The sequence below is a fragment of the Saccostrea cucullata genome, unplaced genomic scaffold (assembly GCF_032062105.1).
Source record: "Saccostrea cucullata isolate Sc308-1 unplaced genomic scaffold, CSIRO_AGI_Scuc_v1 ctg8331, whole genome shotgun sequence".
Taxonomy (NCBI): domain Eukaryota; kingdom Metazoa; phylum Mollusca; class Bivalvia; order Ostreida; family Ostreidae; genus Saccostrea; species Saccostrea cuccullata.
Genome location: NW_026927946.1, coordinates 673 through 19,444, shown reverse-complemented (window position 1 = coordinate 19,444; position 18,772 = coordinate 673). Strand labels below are relative to the sequence as shown.

The following is an 18,772-nucleotide window of genomic DNA, read 5'->3' as shown; positions in this document are numbered from 1 at the left end:
CGCAACTGACGTTTTGAGAATTCTACGGTGAACTGTACACGCATAATTTCCACGCATGTGGCATTACCGTTGTGTTACCCGTTGCCACATGTGTTGCTAAGGCTGAGGGTAATAGATCGGATTGTTAACTGCGTCTAAACCAATCAGATTTTAGTATTGAACATGAAAGTATAATAATATATAATCACACAAAGTTAATGCAATGACACAGTCCTAACTAAACAGACTTCGCTGTCATTACATCACAATTGTTAAAAACACGCATCTTATATTCTACGTAACTTCAGTGCACCAAACGCTGTGTTGTTCCACATCATTTTCTGCCAACACACTTTCGCGTCGATATCACAAAAGGAGGAATATCATGTGACATCCTTTCAGCCAATGAAAATTACAAAAATTATCTTCTTATATAATATATATGTAATTATTTTGCTTTGAAATTTGCATTATGTCGGTCATTACAGACATGTTTGAAATATATGGATTTTAATTACAACATTTTTTTATATCCATAATACCTAATGTCTTTTTTTACAGAACAGAATTTGTTGGACCCCAGTGTAACACTTTTATGGACAGAGAGGAAATCTTATCTCAAGGGTCAACATGTCTTTATTCCAAGAAAGGTAAATGATAATTACTTTTGCTAATACAATGTATACTCTTTTAATAAATTGTAACATCAGTGCAAAAGAAACATAGTCATACCAGTAACCTAACAACATTTTGAAAATGAAGTGCAATTGTATGATCAATCGAATGAATGTTAAACCCAGTCAGAATCATTCCTTGTACTTTTTTTTCGTATATCATTTTTATTAGGGCTGTGTATTGAGCAAAAAACAACAATATTTTATAATGTGATATGCACTATAATTGGATTATTAAACAAGTCTGTCAAAAAAGACATATAAATCATTATGCATGAATTTTACAAAAAAAAAAAATAAGAATAATTGTTTTGCAACTCATATTAATTTGTTTTTGTCTTACTGTCTTTAAAAAGTACACTTCAAATTCAAATTAAACAGGAAAACCTTGTTTAAAATATTTAGTACATTTATCTTACATGTTGAATAAATTGCATGTACTGTATGGAAATAGGTTCATTATTTTCAATATGTTGTTACTTTCTGACTCAAAAAAAGAATAGTTTTATATCCTATGCATCATGTGAATGCTTTAAGAAATTCTTATCCATATTTACATGCAATCTAATTAAAATTTGATGTTCCGAATCCTCTACAGCTTCTCAAACATCTAACAACATCCCATTCGGGGTCATGTCAGAACCACCTTTTGAGCCAATAGCCAAATGAAATCATTGCCCTGAAATCTTGGCTTATACATGTAGCTTTGAATGGGTTTCCTCTTTATAGTTAATGCCGTTTGCCTAAATGCCCGAGGAGTTTTGTAATTCAATGTAAACAAAATATGCATTGCGTAAGCTGTGCTTTGTATGAATTATGACGTTAGGATATCTTTAAAATAGTTAATGCTTTTTTGTTTATGAATATCAGTTGGTTTTCTTTATGCAGTTTAATGCAGTTCATGAATAAAATGTAAACATGGAAAAAGAAGCATGCTCCGTGAAGCATATTTTCTCAAAATAATGCATTTGTTATCCCTTTTAAGTTGATTTTTAAAAAAAAATATGTAGTTGATTTAGGAGCTCTTTCTTATCTTCACTGTTTACTCTTACAGGGGTGTATGCCAGAATCTTTTGAAGAACAGTCTGAATCTAACATGGAAAAATGAGGAAGAACAGCCTTCCAGCTTACAAATCTATATTTTGACAAAGGGTAATTTTGTTTTTAATTCAATTAGAAGTACACATAAAATTAATTTATGCTCGCACCCCTTCAAAGACGGGAGGGCATATTGTTTTGCTGCAGTCTGTCTGTCGGTTTGGTGGCCCACCACTAGTTTTGCTTCAATTTCTTCACAGAAGTTGCACATATTGAATTCAAATTTGATACTAATGTATATTGTTTGTTTATAAGCATGGGTGTATACATGTGCATAGGAATCATCATGCCCATCTCTCTGTTCATGTGTTTGCCCACATGTGAGATTAGCTTGTTTTAATTCTGGCTGAGATAAATTAGATTTAAGGTCATCTAAATACAAACAATTTAAAGTAAATTACTATTGTATTGGGATAAACATTTTGGAAAATATGTAACTTTATTACTAGGTTATATTATAAAATCTCAAGTTTTAAATACTGATTTACATGTAGAAAGTAGTTGGTCTCCTAAATGCAGTTATAATACATTTGGTCTCCCTTATGCATACAGTATATTATATAAATTTAAAGATCAACATGTATTTTTGTTTGTTGTTTAATTTCCCTTTTATATTTAGTTTATTTAACAAAACATATAACTTACATTAAAATCTAGTGTATTAAAATCTCAAGTTTTGAATACTGATTTACATGTAGAAAGTAGTTGGTCTCCTAAATGCAGTTATAATACATTTGGTCTCCCTTATGCATACAGTATATTATATAAATTTAAAGATCAACATGTATTTTTGTTTGTGTTTTTGTTTGTTGTTTAATGTCCCTCTTATTTTTGTTTATTTAACAAAACATATAACTTACTAGAGTATAAAAAGAAGGATATGGAGATAACGAACAGTATTCAATATCGAAGTCCATAAACATGACAAAATAAGAGCAGAGCAAACATGACCCATGAAACATCAGAGGTGGGATCAGGTGCCATGGAGAAGTGAGCATTCCCTGCTGACTGGTCACACCAGATGTTTGCTCATTGTCATGATAGTGAAATAACGGAAAATTTGTCGTCAATTCAGGTTATAAATAATGGACGAACAATTGGTATGAAAAATGTCAGTCAGCATTTGACTCAATGATAAATTGTATTTGCAGACAAGGTCATTGTATCAACTATAGAACTTACAAAATAATGACTTTAAACAAGACTGCTGATATTCTTGTTTCATCAACTTGAACTTGCTTGTCAATAATTTACCTCATTTTAGAAATTGTTCGTATGTAGAGCATGCTTTTGCGTATCGAATCAACTGAGATATATACACTCCGTATGCAGGTGATGAAGGTATATTGCTGATGATACAAAAGTTAAAGTCGTCATGTTTATCATATAACTAGGTTGTTAGGTTATCATTAACAGTGATTATTGTCTTTTTCAAGTAAAATATCCAAGTAAGAAACAGATGTGTCAGAGTCTGTGGTTTCTTTTATCTCAAGCTCTCCTGAATATATCGTATCGACATAGAAATTACCATTGTTAATTGACATGTTGTCGATATATCTGAAGGTCAAGTTGAAGGCCACAGCAAGTGTTTTCTTCTTTTCACGCATAAGATTTTGCATAAATTCTGCTTCATATGAATATAAAAATCTCAAGTTTTGAATACTGATTTACATGTGAATTTAAGTTGGTCTCGTAAATTCAGTAATAATACATTTGGTCTCCCTTATGCATACAATATACTTGTATCATATAAATTTAAAGACTGGCATGTATTTTTGTTTGTTTCTTTGTTGTTTAATGTCCCTCTTAGATTTAGTTACTGTAATAAAGCATGTAATAAACTAGGGTATTGAAATATATCTGAAGTTTTGAATGTTGATTTGCATGTGGATAGTAGTTGGTCTCCTTAATGCAGTAATAATATATTTGGTCTCCCTTATGCATAATGTATATTATGCAAATTTAATTATGTATAATATGTGAAAATCCAAATTTACTCTGAATGATGCTTGTTGTCAATGTTCTTTCAATTCAAGCATACAACAGACAAAATATAGAATTAGAAATGTATTTATCATCTGTCTCAATCTACATGTACAAATCATGAAATTTAAGAATGTCTACATATTACTGTAAATCGTTTTAATTCCGCGATGTTAAAATTTCATGATATCTCAAATAGTACCAATTCCGATGGTTTTAATTTCACACTTTAAGATATTAATTCAAATTTCGTATAAGCATTTAAACGCTTTTAACAACTAATGATAACATTCACGATGGGTTTAATTTCGCGGGAAAATGATAGATCGTGAACATAGTGAAATTAAAACCATCGTGAATATTTGCCAATCTACAGTATATATGCATTAAACATTAAATTGTAAATTTTGGACAATTAGTATGTTTAGCATCTCATATCAGAGTTGGAAATTACTGACTGCCCATGGCAGCCTGTTTTTGAGGTAGGGATTAATCTCTCTACATGTAGTCCTGGTCATTTAAACAAATTTTCTCTGTTTTCTATCCCTTTTAAGTTGATCTTTTAAAAAAATATGCAGTTGATCATGTCGATTTAGGTGCTCTTTATTATCTTCACTGTTTACTCTTTTACAGGGGTGTATGCCAGAATCTTTTGAAGAACAGTCAGAATCTAACATGGAAAAATGAGGAAAAACAGCCTTCCTGCTAATCTATATTCTGACAAAGGGTAATTTTGTTTTTAATTCAGTTAGAAGTACACATATAATTATGCTCGCATCCCTTTCAAAGAAGGGAGGGCATATTGCTTTGCTGCTTTCTGTCAGTCGGTTTGGTGGTCCACCTTTAGTTTTGCTTCAATTTCTTCACAGAGGTTGCACATATTGAATTTAAGTGTGGTACTAGTGTATATTGTTTGTTTATAAGCATGGGTGTATACATGTGCATAGGAATCATCATATCCATCTTTCTGTTCATGTGTTTGCCCACTTGTAGTCAGGGGCATAACTCAAACAAGTTATAAAAAAATAACTTAAATAAGTTATTTCACACACACAAATAAAAAAGAAAAAAACTTAAATTAGTTATTTGTATATCCTACTTGGACATTGATTTCTTGGAAATTTTGTGTTTCCTGCCAATATGCATTGCATTTTGGGATTCCATTATGTAATACTAGATGGAGTGCACCGACTACAATGGAGAATTGGTGAGGAGGTGGAGATAAATCGCATTTACACCTTATTTTGTGGTTTTATCCACATGGTGAATATATCTAATTTTTATTATTAAATAAAAAAATTCCCCACTTTTCCCAAGACTTTGAACACTTTTCCTGCATTGAGCAAGGTTTAAATTTAGTCAAACATTTGTTTTTGTTGTACGGGGTGTGAAGTTATTTTAGAAAAATAATGTGTTTGATTTACTAAGGCAAGGAGAAAGTACAGACCCTTAACTGTGCTACTACACCTCAGAAACGAACCGTACCGTGAACAAAGCATACCATTCCGTGCACAAAGTGAACCGGTCCGTTCACAAAGCATACCGTACCGTCCACAAAGCGAACCGTTCCGTTCACAATGCGTACCTAGCTGTCCACAAAGCGTACCGTACCGTTCACAAAGCGTACCGTTCCGTGCAAGAAACGAACCATACCGTTCTTTGGTTAATTATGCAAACCATGCCCCCAATGATTTTTGAATCGTGTAATGACCAAATAAGTCATTCAGGTTTATTTCTCGCTACGGCGCCTGTGAAAGGAGGACGGAGATTGTGTCTGCCTGTTCGAAACACCATTATCAAGTATCAAGCGTCTGGGCCCTCAACTTTAAAAATAAGGAAACTACTCGAAGCAAACTACAACTTCAAAACAACTAGACAGAGTGTGAGACGATTCCTTATTTGCTATAAATTAGATCAACTGGTTGTGTTTGTGGTCAAAGGTACAGTACAGGCCATGAGTTTTCCCGCAAAACACGTACGGGGCACAGTGGACCTTGAACAATGTCGGCGTATTTGAAGTCTTTCATTTTCTTTATATTAGCAAATTAAATCAATTTCCTTTTGAAATATTAGTTGTATTTAAATATTTGTAATTTAACTATACAGATATTTAAACTAATATTATAAGATGCCCCAAAATTCAATATAATCGTGCTCGTGCCCGGGGAAAATCCCTCTTTAAATGTGTACATGTACACTCATGTTTCATAATCCTATAATTATATTTGATATAAAAATAGGTTCAATAGACTATAATACAACTAAGATAGAACACGCTTTCATTAATTAATTCCCTGGTTGTCTCTACTTTAGATTTTGATTTTGCTCATTTAAATTATTAAATCGGATACAAGATCGTTTTTGTCGTAAGTATGCATTCATATTAGTACATATCAGATGCATGATTTAACTAATGAATTATTTTGTAAGAATTTTAAAACATATATAAACTGTCTAGAGTAAAATTTAAAAAAGAACTGTATTAGACTATCACATTAATTCTGTTAAGATTTTTACTATAGGCGAATCACTGGTGCAGTTATACTTACACTGAAAATCTGTAATCATGTAAAATATGGATTAAAATATTACATGCGGTAAACATGAAGATTTCTACTGAACAGACAGAGATGATAATCTTACTAATAAAACTGATCAACTTTCATGCTGCATACAAAAATCGCCAGCCGAATTTCTTGCAGAAAAAATGTGCAAACTGCAGTATAAATATTACTTCATTCTGAAATACATCTTATGAAAAATGAAAAAAAAAACAGTTTGCGAAAAAATAAAGATATTATAAGGTTTGTTACACTGTACCCCCATCCCCTTTCTAGAAAGCAATACGAATTAGCTGGTTAAAAGTTCTTTAGAAGTCTGCAAAATGGTACGTTGTTGTAAATTAAAAATTAAATCATGATCTACAGGAAACATCCTTATTAGTGTCTGTAAAAAGATAATTTACTATATAAAATGAAATTTAAAAAAAATATCAATCCTCTTTCAAGCCATATTATGTTTGTTACCCCCCCCCCCCCCACCTCTAGAAGGCGATACTTATGTGAATTTATGTGACTTTAAATTGTGCTTTTGTAAAAAAAGAAAATTATAATTTAGGGATACATGCTTATTTATTTTTGTCTGAAAAAGGATAATTTAGGAAGTAAATTTGTAATCAGTGTTGTGGTGAAACCTGGAAGATGAGTTTGCTGGATGTCAGTTGAGTGATTAAAAACACTTGATGTGGTCAGAACTAAATAATTTGAAAGGTGTGTTAAACACACGGCGCCCCCATCCCTCCGGCTGTGACCCAATATATTTTTTTAAACAGGTGTGAACTATGAACTGACCATAAGAATGTTTCAAATCACAGGAGAAATTCTTCCTACATAAACAGACTTTCAGGGTCTCTTAGCGTCATGCCATTTTGATTGACAGGTGATGCACAAGGATTTCATGCGTGCAGCATGCATGTACAGAGAACGGATTATTCATTGCATAATAGTTGTAAATGGGTTGATTAAAAAGCATCATAGACTGATTAATTGTGACTTTGGCGATGTAAATAAAATGAAGAAGGAGAATGAATACAAATCATTTTTTTTTACAGATAATGTATTAAGGGGTTGGATCTCTCTATCCCCCTTTTCTCTCTCTCTCTCTCTCATTCACATCGTTTTTACAGACTTTACAGGAATAGAATAACTTAATAAAATAAAGAAAAACGTATTAAAATAATTACTTAATACACTGAAAGGATTATTGAAAACATAAATACTTGTCTGTAAAAAGAATGCTTTCTGTTACGAGAAAGTGCTCGGAAGTTATTGTATTGATTTCGTGTTTCTACTGCTGATTTTCGTATCTATTTTGTTTACTGATATTTCTCTTCTGAAGCAAATGTTTAAATGATAGATCTACAATTTTTGAAAATAAAAAAACAATGTACATATCTAATTACTAGGAATAAAAATGAAGCAGGAATAGTCATATTTATTTCTTTAGATCAATTAATTAGAAATAATTTATATATGTGCGTATAGAACAAGTATATACCCGGTATTATATTAATTCCTTTTAATTATGTTACAACTTTATTTTAAAGTGATTGATTGATTGAAAATTTATACTGTTTAATGTCCCTCTCCAGAATATTTCACTTATATGGAGACGTCACCATTGCCGGTAAAGGGCTGCAAATTTAAGCCTATGCTCGGCACTTACGGCCTTTGAGCAGGGAGGGATTTCAATTCTTATATATTTGCAACAAATTGCAGTCATTTTCACATAGAATTTTATAGTTTTTAATTTTTGATTTTTTTTGCCACACCTGCTGTGACACGGGGCCTCGTTTAGAATTATTTATTTTCATTACGTGTCTCATCTAGATCATTGAAATCTGTGTTTTTGTTTGTTTCTGTTTTTTTGAGGACCGCCCATTTAGTCGCATTTTATGACAAGCAAGGGGGTACTGAGGACCTATTCTAACCCGGATCCAACATTTTAAAGTGAAAAAATATTTCATTTAATTTTTTTTCCTTTTTAAAATGAAGGTTCAGCATAAGTAAAAAATAAGTACGGAAATATTTACGAGTTCTATATATATTAATACATATAGATAATCCAATAAAAAGTCTCAGTGGTCGGAATTGAATACTTAAAATATAAAAGAATAAACACGAAAAAATTTTCATTTAGTAAAGCTTTAGGCCTTTCATTCTTATTATCTTCAGAAGCTTTACAAAATTTTTGTAAAGCTTCTGAAGATAGAATGAAAGGCCTTCAAAGCTTTATTCTGAAGTTTTTTTTGTAAAGCGTTTTTCTTCTTTATTTTAAGTATTAATACATATCTATACATAATGCCAAAGACATCGGTGGGATGATGTTTTTTCTTTCATTTTTTTTTTTTTCATTTTTCTTCCATCACCGCTGTAGTGTAAATTTATGTTTAAATTGAAACCAAGATATTAATTTGTTAATAGTGGAAATATAATTATATACATGCATTAAGTACTTCAAAAGTCATTTAAAATGAATTAATTTTTAGCAACCAATCAAGAATTAAAGCTAACAGGCTCCGCCCACTTCATTTGCATACCGTTTCCCAAAGGTTCACAAAACGAACCGTTCCATGCAAGAAACGAAACGTACCGTCCACAAAGCGTACCGTACCATCCACAAAGCGTACCGTACCGTTCACAAAACAAACCGTTATATTCACAAAGGGTACCGTTCCATGCACAAAGCGTACCAAACCGTACCGTTCAAGTGGTGTAGTAGCACAGTTTAGGGTCTGTAGGTCATAGCAAAGAGAAAAAACTCATTGAGACCAAAATATAACTCATTTGAGTTATTTTTGAAAATAACTTGTTTAAGTTGAGCCCCTGACTGTGAGAAGATGTTTTAATGAATCCCACCCTATTTTTGTCTTTTCTTGATTATCTCCCCTTGAAAGAGGGCATGACCCTTCATTTGAACAAACTAATATCCCCTTTATGTTGTGTGATTAGCTTTTTTTGTTTTAATTCTGGCTGAGATAAATTGATTAAGGTCATCTAAATACAAACAATTCAAAGTAAATTACTGTACTATACAAATTTAAAGATCAACATGTATTTTTGTTTGTTGTTTAATGTCCCTCTTATATTTAGTTTATTTAACAAAACATATAACTTACTAGAGTATTAAATCTCAAGTTTTGAATACTGATTTACATGTGGATTGGTCTCTTAAATTCAGTAATAATACATTTGGTCTCCCTTATGCATACAATATACTTGTATTATAAAAATTTAAAGACTGACATGCATTTTTGTTTGTTTCTTTGTTGTTTAATGTCCCTCATAAATTTGTAATTGTAAGCATGTAATTAACTAGGGTATTGAAATATATCTGAAATATATCTGAAGTTTTGAATGCTGATTTGCGAGTGGATAGTAGTTGGTCTCCTTAATGCAGTAATAATATATTTGGTCTCCCTTATGCATAATGTATATTATGTAAATTTAACTATGTATGATATGTGAAAATCAAAATTTTCTCTGACTGATAGTGGTTCTTTCAATTCAAGCACACAAGTCAACAGCCAAATTATCATGAATAATAAAATTAGAAATGATTTTATCATCTGTCTCAATCTACATGTACGAATCATGAATTTAAGAATGTTAATATATTATATATGCATTAAGCATTAATTTGTAAATTTTGGACAATTAGTATGTTTAGCAAGAGTTGGAAATTACTGACTGCCCATGGCAGTCTGTTTTTGAGGTAGGGATTAATCTCTGTACATGTAGTTCTGGTCATTTAAACAAATTTTCTCTGTTCTCTACCTTTTTTTCAGGGTATAGTAAGTCTGTAGAAAATAAGTAAAATATAATATAACAAGGGAGCACTTCTAGTTAAATTATAAATAAACTTAGTGTTAATTGAATTTAGATGATTTTTAGTAACCTGACTAATACTTTTCATTAAATGTAGCTTTTAAAAGTGTCTTTTTAGTGATTTTTGAAACATTATTTTACCGTGCTTTTGCAAATATACTCAAAAAAAGTATAAGTATTTGTAACATTTCTATCATTTTTGCACGATTTTCCATAACTGCATATATGGAAAAAGACAAAATGTACATGTGTATGCATGTAAAATACAAATGGCGAATGCACATGTTTGAAGCATTGACAAAATCGAGAGAGAAAGCTTTTCATTGTGATTCATTTCAACTAATCTGCATGATTTAAAGGCAAAACAAGAATAAAATAACTTTAGATAAAATTAAAATGCATAAATTTAAAATGTTTAGAATTGCGTAATAATTACACCTAAAGGGCATGTGCTGAAAAAAAAGATTTGGCGAAGAGGGATTAATCTCTGTACATGTAGTTCTGGTCATTTAAACAAATTTTCTCTGTTCTTGTTTCCTTTTTAAAATTATTACATTTGAAAATTTTTTTTACAGGGTTATAGTAAGTCTGTAGAAAATTAGTAAAATATAATATAACAAGGGAGCATTCTAGTTAAATTATGAGTTGACCTACGAATAGTTTGTCAAATCAGATGATTTTTAGTAACCGGGTACTTGCCTACTTTTCAGTTCAAGTAGCTGGTTATGCAGATGATTTTTCTTTAGACCTCAAAATACCTGCTTTTGCAATATACTCAACAGGAACTAGTATAAGTATTTGTAACTTGTTATTTCCATATCTTTTTTGCATATTTTCCATATTTGCATATATTGAATAAAGACAAGTACATGTACATGTGTATGCATGTAAATCTGCATATCTGACACGTTTTGATTGGCTAATGCACTGATGTTTGAAGAGTAAAACAAGCATGAACGAGAGAGAAAGCTTTTCATTGTGACTTCATAAGAGAGCAAATAATCAAAAACACAATGCTCCGTGATGTATTTAATGTAACAAAACAAGACAGAAACAACAAACAAATGCATAGATTGCATTAGAATTTGAATAATTATCTTTAAAATTTAATTTGGTATTTGCACCGTTAATGCTGATTTAACAGTTGAAAACATGTGTTTTAGTTAATCACACAGAAAATTAACTTTATTTGAAAACCATAGGATATATTTGTTATGAAGAGGGGTATTATGGAAATATATGAGAATCATGGCAGCCATTTTTGCAATACAAGTAGGGATTAATCTCTTAATATAAATTCTTACAAGGTTTTCATTTAAACAAATTTTCTAATTTTCAGATAATAGAATTTTTTCATAAAACATCTTTATATATATCAAAGGATAATATAGGTCACAATTGGAGGACATTCTAGTAGAAATATATGAGTTGACCAAACGATTAGTGTTGTCAAATCAGATGATTTTTAGTAACCGGGTATTCGCCTAACTTTTCAGTTCAAGTAGCTGGTTATGCAGATGATTTTTCTTTAGACCTCAAAATACCTGCTTTTGCAATATATACTCAACAGGAACTAGTATAAGTATTTGTAACTTGTTATTTCCATATCTTTTTTGCATATTTTCCATATTTGCATATATGGAATAAAGACAAGTACATGTACATGTGTATGCATGTAAATCTGCATATCTGACACGTTTTGATTGGCTAATGCAATTACTTGTGTTTGAAGCAGTAAAACAAGCATGAACACTTGAGAGAGAAAGCTTTTCATTGTGACTTATTTTCATAAGAGAGCAACCCAAAAAACAATGCTAACTCATATTTAATGTAACAAAACAAGAAGAAACAACAAACAAATGCATAGATTGCATTAGAAAAGGTTGGAATAATTATCTTTAAAATTCAATTTGGTATTTGCGACCGTTAATGCTGATTTAACAGTTGAAAACATGTGTTTTAGTTCTCACACAGAAAATTAACTTTATTGAAAGAAAACCATAGGATATATTTGTTATGAAGAGGGGTATTATGGAAATATATGAGAATCTTTGAAAATCTAATGCATACAAGCCACGGTTATAATCCTTGCCAATATACATTTTACAAGGACCACATATGCATAAATGCCAATCTAATTAAAATTAGATAATAGATCCTTTCCCATACTCACAACACTAACATTTGACATCCCAAAGAGGGTAATGTCAGAGGTCAAATTTAGAACAACTGATTTGGATCAACAGATATACAATGATTTTGAAGGCGACAATATGATTGGTTGAGGGAATTTGACCTCTGACTTAACCTTTTATGGGATGTTGTTAGATATTAGTGTAGCAAGTAATATGAGCAGATATAAACATGAAGTCTAATTTTAATTAGATTGGCATATATTTCAGTTTTTAAATGTCTGCATTGCTGATATTGGTTTAAATGTAAAAATTTTACAAGGAATTGTTCAAAACTTTGCTGTTGATTCAGAAAACTGAACATAGTAAAAGAAAAATCATTATGATTTATCTGTGTACTAGTATATCATGATACCTCATGAATGCTTGTATCTAAGTTTGTTATTTTTTTTTTCTTTTTGTAGATTGAATCTGTGTTAAAACTTGTCCAATATATAAAGACAATGGGTGAAAAAGTACAGCTTTGTTCACAGGAACTTAATACATCATCATAAGGTAATTTCTTTTATTGAAAAGGGGGATTACACAGCATCTTTCAGGTATAATTGTCTTCTCAGAAAATTGTAGAGATATGCAACTGAAGGTTGATTATTATAGTGACATTTATTTTTTTCCTTTTTGGCTAATACTGTATACAGGGTTATTTTCGCCCCGTGTTATTTTCGCCCTTTCACACTTGCAAACAATTTTGCCCCCTTTTAAATTCGCCCAGTCAAAGTTTTGTTTAAGAAATTATACTGTATTCTATGAATTCGCCCAAATGAGAGTAGGGCAAAAGGGGCAAAAATAAAACGGGGGCGAAAATTTCCCTGTATCATGTGTATACAGTACTTTTATGATTTTCACTTGATTATTGAAAAAAGCCTTTGATATCACTGCTGATTTTATTTCATGATTATAGTGGATGGAGAACAGATTATGATTTCTTACAATTTATTACTATTACAGATCATTTTCCTAAGATGGGTGAAATCAACAGTCAAATACTGACACTTTAAAGAAAAGCAAAAGACATCTCAGGTAAAATGAAAAAAAAAACAAACTCATTTACAGTTTTATTAATTACTAATCTTTAGCTTGACAAACCAGAAATTTCCTATTTGACAATCTACAGATCAAGATTGATTGAATGTATGTTGTTTAATGTCCCTCTCAAGAATTTTTCACTCATATACCCAGGTCAAGAATGCAGAGTTTATACATTGTAGACTAGTAGGATTTCGGTCAATTATTACAGGAAAACTACAGTCCCTATCAAGAATTTTATACTCGTATGAAGACACCACAACTTGCCGATGAAGAGCTACAAATTTTTACCTATATGCCGGCACCTACTGCGACATGGGACCTTGATTTTTACATCGGTCTCATCTGAAGGATCAGTCTCTGTGTTCCATAGTGGGAATCAAATCTGCCACATAAGGATCAAATCCTTATTTCTTGACTCAAGAGCAGACGCTCTAACACTATGCCACCCAGGCTTCTAGACTTTTATGAGGATCGCTGACTTATACAGTTGATGGCTTTCTTTTACACAATGTATGGAAGCTCTTTAAAAATATAAAATTTAGTCCAACATTTAATTAACAAAAATATTTTTTTTTTCAGTGCACATATAAGTTGTGTTTAAAGAAAACAACAACCACTGTACCCTCAACACCCGGCCTTCACATGTAAGTCCCCCTAACACCATAGCTATGACTATTTCAAATCTTTACAACTTACTGAACTGTGACACAACATACAGACTGTACATTTAATGTTCATGTCATAGAAATATGACGTTACCTTTTCAAAGTGCATGAAAATGCACATGCACAATTGCAGGAAATGGTTTATGTATGATTTTGCGTCAGAAATAGGAAATGGTTTATGCGTTAAAATGTGTGACTGTGGGGAAGGGGGTTAAAGGTTTTCTTATCTATTAACAATTCTGTACCTACATGTATGTACATGAAACAGATTTAAATGTCCAAGTATACTGTCAACTGTAAAAGTCTGTGCTTCTTGCAAAAGTCCATGAACTCAGTGTTAAAGCGACTGTTCGGCTGCATATTGTGTGCTTTTTCATTCAAATATACCCAATATAAAATTTAAGGAGTAAGGAAGAAAGTTGAAGTCAGCAGTGTTAGAAACATTAATACTCTCACCCTATACAATTACAAAGTTAACAAAATTAGAATCTGCCAGAAAATCAAGGGTCATACCTATTTACTTGTATAACGTGGATCCTAAAACAACACATGTCTACACTTTGGGACTTACAATCATAATGGAATATGAGGTAAAAGCAAAATTTTCTCAAAAGCAAAATATCATTACTCTTTGATGAATTAATAATCTTTTACATTTTAATCTGCATTCAGACAAATTTAACAGAATTAAGTAAAAATGTTGACCTGATGTGTATTGGGGCCCAGCAAAGAAAAATTCACCAAAGCATACATTATCGTGGCAAAATGTCAAACAAAATATGTTCTGCAGGTCCATTACAATTTGCACTTCAAATGGCAATTATTTTTACTTGTCATAGGTGCATTTTTATCTTGAGTTTACATTGATTTTTTTTTCTTTGTAAGCCACATGGAGATACAAGTAATGATAGCTTGTATCAACAAACCTGCAGAATAGAACCGTAGCAAACCCGGCACAAGTGTTGCCGAGACCTAATGTCTTCATCCAATGATTAAATTATACTCCCAACTAATTTTTTTAGTAGGAAAATTGCATTTCAAGCCCTGTAATATACTACAAGATTTGTCACAGAAAGTCATAGACAGGGAAATTAGTTCAGTTTCATTTTGCTAGATTAATTAAATTTCTTTCCTTGTCATTGCAAGAAGTAACATTTTTGATCATGCATTTCAAGTTTCATGATATCGCGTTTAATAAGAAAATTATGTAAGAATAAAGAAAGCATGTTTAAGTGTACATCGGGGCACGAAAGGAAGCGTAATTTTCCTCTCTCTTCCTTTATCTGCTTCACAAGCGTCTGTTAACATTAAATGATATTTTTTTTAAAGTGAAAGACCACTCTTCACTAGGGAACTTATTTAAAATAACAACTGTCTGTTATTTTTTTCTTGTTTATTTTTTTTTTCAAGCAAATTCAAATTTAAGTCAAAATTTAGTCGAACATTGCACACAGCAGAAAAAACACATTGTTTGATGTCATTCGTAGCGCAGATTGTTCCCCATTGCCTGCATTTAAAAAAACTGTTCTCTTATTCTTAGTATACATACTTTAACTATTTTTGGTATAGAGGAGAAACTCTCATTGAATTTCAAGACATTTAAAAATAACTTCTTTATTAAAATATAGTGTGTAATATCACTTCTGTACTATTCTTTCCCATCTTTGGTGTATATAAACCATATCCAAAACAATTAATTACATCTCTGTGTGCCGGTTACACATTTGACAATGTCATTTTAATCAAACTCAATTCCAATGACACTTGAAAATCATGAAACCAATTGTCTGTTTCTTAAATGCTATTTGAACAATTTCTAAAGCGAGGTAAATTATTGACAAACAAGTTAATGAAACAAGAATATCAGCAGTCTCATTTAAGGTCATCATTTTGTAAGTTCTATGGTCAATACCATGACCTTGTCTTAAAATACAACATCATCGAGTCAAATGCTGACTGACGTTTTTCATACCAATTGTTAGTCCATTATTTATACACTGAATTGACGACGGATGTTTCCGTTTTTTCACGATCATGACGATGAGCACACGGCGGGTGTGACCGGTCAGCAGGGGATGCTCACTCCTCCTTGGCACCTGATTCCACCTCTGATGTTTCAGAAGTCTTTGTTTGCTCTGCTCCTATTTTGTATTGTTTTATGGACTTTGATATTGAATACTGTTTGTTATCTCCATATCCTTCTTATATGAAATTTTGATATATATAAGATTTTTATTCTGGTTTCACTGATTAAAATTTGAGTTCAATGTTTTACAGTTAGTGAATTGCTATTTCTTTTGTTTGTTTGCTTATATTCAGACCAATGGTGTTGACATATTTTCAAATAATTAGGATAAACTTACCACTCTAGTGTACCTTTTGTCACTGAAGTTATATGAATGGTCAAAAATTGACTAACTTTCATTTTTGTGTCACTTTCAGAGCAGAACGACACTTAGAGATGCTTTACTTGGTGCCTGTCTGTCCGTCTGTCACACTTTACATCTCCAGAACTGTAAGAGGTATGGTTTTGATATTTTGCAAATATATTTCTTGGCACTAAGGCTTTTGTAAATTACCATGGTTACTGACCCCATGACCTTTGACCTACTTTGCAAAAATATTGCCGATAAATTTGGTCATTTAATTAAGAGGAAAGCGTTAAGTCCAATGGCATTTTTATTTAGCACGTGCACTGATTGTCACTGAACATGATATATGCTATTATTACAATTTATTTGACTTGCCTTTCTTTACAAAAAATATTCCGTACAGTTTGTTTTAACTTATGGCTTTGAAATTTTGAGAGAATTTAATTAGCATTTATACATGTTTATAAGCTCACAATACTATACTTTGAAACCCTTTCTTTCTGAGGATTTTTGGAAGCACCTACATGTGTATTTTATAAAATGATAAATAGTTATTCCTCATAATTTCAATTTAATTATTCATTTGATTGCCAAATTCTATCCCAGTCTTTTCCATTTGATCCTTTTTTTCCTTGCAGACAAATGCATGAACCTCCAAAGCTCAATGCTAATTTTAATTTAAAAGCTGGCCACTCTTAGATTTATTTATCTCTTTAATGAAGCTACATAGCAGGCTACATATACATTCCTCAAGAATACAGGTGACTCTATATACTTCAATCTTTAATTTTCTTAAAATTAGGTACATGAAGTTGCTTCCAAACATCTGAAAGTTCTATTACAATTATCACTATTTTTATTAGTTTTCTTCATGTAAGTTTAATGTATTTTGAAATTTAAAACTTTTATTTGTGCCAGGTAAGAGAGAAATTCAGTTCTAAAATTGCCCTAGGAGTTCTTGGATTGCATCATACTGCTTACAGGCCTTGACAAAAAACAGTGTCTTGAAAAAAAAACTGAAAATATTCAGTGAAAAAATTGATGAGAGAAAGATCCACTAGAAATATTTTGAAGCCTTTGAGCTGAAATCTGGACTTAACTGGTATGTCTTACGAAGTCATCAGTTGTGTATAATAAATACAATAAACACTTTAGTACAATCTTTAGATATAATTTGTAGCTCGCATACTTCAATTATTTCATGAAATTTAAGTAAGAATGATAATTTCCTGCTGTCTAGCTAGATTAAAAACTGTTATAGTCCAAATTTGATATTGTGAAATAATTCATTTAGAAAATCGGATATGCATACATGTGTGTATACTTGCATGTAAATTAATTGTTAAAGCAAGTTCAATTTATCATTAAGTTGAAAGTTGACTAATTTTAGTGCATCTTTTATGTAAAAGTATGGATGAAAACCATTTGATTTTTGTACCTTTGAATGTATTAATCAATTTGTAAAAGCTCTTTTGATACACTGTTTGATATTTTATAAAAGTTTTTAGCACATGCAATCAGTAAATGTGTCACAATTTTGATTTGATTACTATTCTGTTTTTAAGAAGTAAAAAAGTGTAAAGTTCCATGTAGCTTATACTAGTTTAGTGGCACATGGTACTGGTATATCGTGTATATTGAACTGTCAATGAAATAAAAGTCTAAATAGTCAAAACACAGGATTAGGTAGGGAATGCACTATCTTGTATGGTAATAAATGTTAAACTACTACTTTTTTTTTATTAACAAAGGGTATGCTTGAGTGACTGTATTTTAATAAGCAGTGAAAATAAAATAATTTTTAAGCATTTGAATTATTTTGATTTTTTTTTTGGTCTCTGCATGTTTATATAATGATTGCAAATATGCATATTGAACATGGCATCCACATATTGCTATACTTCATGCATATGGGGCATACACTGTAGCTTTTACTGAATCTTAATCATAACCTTGAAATTTTATGTACATTTGTACATGTAGAACATGTGGTCATGGTTTCAACTGGTCAACCGTATTTAAGGAATCACTGTCTAGTTAGTAGAAACCCTGGCATACATGTAGTCCTACTAGCTAGACAGTGATTCCTTTTATTTCCATTTAATTGTGAAAAAATTATTTATTTACATTTTAGAAATACATACTGAAAGATTTATATTCTACGAGCCATTCCCATGTCAATGTCAATAGTCTCCGCCGTCTGACATCAAACACAAAGTCAGCCGCACGAGATTTACAGACGCACAGAAGATTTACATGCATATTAGGCTTCCTTAGCGTCAAACTCAATAGACAGACGCACACAAGATTTGCATGCATATTAGGCCTCCTTAGCTTCTGGCCTATATTGCTTTGCCTAATTTACATTCCGGTAGAATTATCAGAAAATCAACT

General features: G+C 31.4%; 1 long non-coding RNA gene across 3 annotated transcripts; it reads left to right on the top strand.

Moving 5' to 3' along the window:
- Positions 1–542: 542 nt before the first annotated feature.
- LOC134275949 (uncharacterized) lies at positions 543–18,192 on the top strand. 3 transcript variants are annotated; one of them, XR_009993953.1, is made up of 9 exons: positions 543–629; positions 1,708–1,805; positions 4,368–4,461; positions 12,717–12,807; positions 13,261–13,332; positions 13,921–13,985; positions 16,449–16,528; positions 17,017–17,139; positions 17,297–18,192. It is a non-coding gene; the product is annotated as an uncharacterized LOC134275949 (long non-coding RNA). The 3 variants fall into 3 exon arrangements; XR_009993951.1 differs by lacking the exon at positions 17,017–17,139; XR_009993952.1 differs by lacking the exon at positions 17,017–17,139 and having other exon boundaries at positions 12,717–12,851.
- Positions 18,193–18,772: the final 580 nt, after the last annotated feature.